General features: G+C 47.8%; 1 long non-coding RNA gene across 1 annotated transcript; it reads right to left on the bottom strand.

The window, feature by feature from the left end:
- Positions 1-811: 811 nt before the first annotated feature.
- LOC143793816 (uncharacterized) lies at positions 812-1841 on the bottom strand. The gene is made up of 3 exons (XR_013220276.1): positions 1214-1841; positions 1050-1133; positions 812-848 (listed from the first exon to the last, which is right to left on the bottom strand). It is a non-coding gene; the product is annotated as an uncharacterized LOC143793816 (long non-coding RNA).
- Between the last annotated feature and the right edge of the window lie 535 nt (positions 1842-2376).

Genomic DNA, 2376 nt, shown 5'->3' with positions numbered 1-2376 from the left:
AGCCACCTGTATACTCACCAGGACAAGTGTCAGGAAAAATGAATTGATGAGCCATTGGCATCCTGAATTCATTATTTCTGACACCTAACTTGCTGAGTATAGATCTGTTGTGCAGGCTGCCATCACACTCTCAGTATTTGATCAGTATTTCTAATCAGTATTGGTATGCCAAAACCTGGAGAGGAACTATGTGAGGGAAAGTATTCAAAGAACACGTACCCCACTGCTGCATCTATCAATCAATCAAGGTTTCGGATTACAAATACTGATGGGAAATAATGACCAACAACAAATTGCATTATACACCATTTTTTTTTCTTTTTTAACCAATATACTTACGTTCTTCGTGCAAGGACTGGTCTCAAAAGCGCAAGGATGCGGTGGTACTTGTATTTGCGTATCCTTGCTGCAGAACCACTTGGAAGCCGGCTCTCTTGGCGCAGGTCCTTGTTGAAGCGGTCCTTCATCGATCTCCAACGTGTTTTCACTTTTGACACTGTTGGCAAAACAAAACATAATAGTTAGGACAATGGTCTTTTGACCATGGTCACACAACTGTATGTGCTGTGAAAAAGTAATGACTTTCTGACATCATACACAGTTGTGTGAGCATGGCCAAGGTATTGACTACATCACACTGCATTGCGATACTTACCAAATGCAGAACGGACCCGAGCCGGGGCATTGGCCCAGCCATCCCACAACGCTGCGGCCACCTCATTCCAAAGCCTCCGGATCGTCACATTGTTGGCGTGCAGTGGATCCCTGGTGTCCCACAATGCGACTTGCTCGTGAACCAGGGAGATGAGGTGTTCATTCTCAATTAGGTCCTCATCCTCCTCTGGAACCTAACAACAAAAAGGACATTAATATTGGAGGCATTCACATACGGAAGACAGAAAACAGAATCAGAGGAATGGCATGAATATTGAAATAAAAAAAAACACTGGTGCTGAAGCCAAAGGGAAAGAAAGAGAGAAGTAGAAAGAAATGAACATTCCAGAATTATAAAGTGAGGATACAATACACATTCAGCCAGCTATACTTACACGATGCCGCCGTGTTGCCCGGCCGTGACTACGCTGCTCCTGCCCAGTCTCCTGCTCAGTGTCTTCCGCTGTAGAAGAAGTGGTCTGAAAAAGGGAAAATATACATTGTCATATGTGTAGATGTGACAGTGAATACTTACCAATCTGAGGAGGTGAATACTCACTTCGCTGACATGTTCCCCTTGTGCAGGCCCAGGCGTTTCCTCATCAGAAGCAGAAGACATTCTGATGTGTGCAGAAAGAAAGGAATGACAGAAATTAGGGCACATAGACACAGATTATAGAAAAGAAATGCTTTGGATAGGATATACTCACATAGTTCTGAGGCTTGTTTGCTGATCCAAGGGGCTGTGGGGCGTCTCGTCTGCAAGGCAGTCTGCTGACTAGTGACCTGCAAATGTCCACTTCCTCCCTTTATCACCTTCTATGTGGGGGGTGGCTTATCAGTGTCTAGACATGTTTTTCTCAATTGAGACGCATGCGTCGGCAAACGCAAGCAAACGCATGTACTGGAAAACGCATGCGTTTACATAGACTACAATGCGTTTTTTGGGCGCAAACCTTGCGCAATCAGCCGCATGCGTTTCCAGGCGGCAAATTGACGCCTCTAAAAATTACTACATGTTGCATTTCCGCGCCAAGACGCAGACGGCTAGACGACGCATGCGTCGTCAAACGCGGCAAAACGCGAACATAGAAAAACGCATGCGTCGATAATGTTAAAGATAGGAATACACAACGCATGCAGATATTTGCGGAAGAAACGCTGCGGACACAACCGCAAATGTGAAAGCGGCCTTAGTTGTTTTCCTTCATGTAGAATGAGCCTTCAAGGAAAGAAAGGGCTTATTTTAATTCTGATATTTTGGTCCCATTGACTTGCATTGGTATCGGGTATCGGTATTGGCGATATCAGATATTTTTTAATATGTTAGCAGGGGCGGACTATAATGGGGTCATTCTGGGCGGTAGCCCAGGGCCCAGTGGTGTGGGGGGCCCTGGGCTACCGCTCAGATTGCCCACCGCCATCAGGGCATTACTGCCCTGAGTGGCGTATGGGCCCGATGGGCAGAGGGGGCCCACATAGGGCCCCGTCTCATCTGCTCACCAGGCCACTGCCGGCGCTGCGGCAGTTAAACGCTATTGATGTGTGGGCGCGTGCCCGCACGTCAATAGTTAACAGCCGCCAGCCAATCGGAGGCTGGCAGCTGACATCAGCCACAGCACGCACGTCGCCGGTGTCTGATGTCATTGTCAGTCACCGACGAGTGCGCGCTTCAGCTGCGAGGAGAGAGCTTCGCTGAAGGAGCGCGGACAGGTGAGGAGA

Source organism: Ranitomeya variabilis, chromosome 1, assembly GCF_051348905.1.
Source record: "Ranitomeya variabilis isolate aRanVar5 chromosome 1, aRanVar5.hap1, whole genome shotgun sequence".
Taxonomy (NCBI): Eukaryota; Metazoa; Chordata; class Amphibia; order Anura; family Dendrobatidae; genus Ranitomeya; species Ranitomeya variabilis.
The sequence above is the reverse complement of the archived record's forward strand: the minus strand, read 5'-3'. Positions and strand labels throughout refer to the sequence as shown.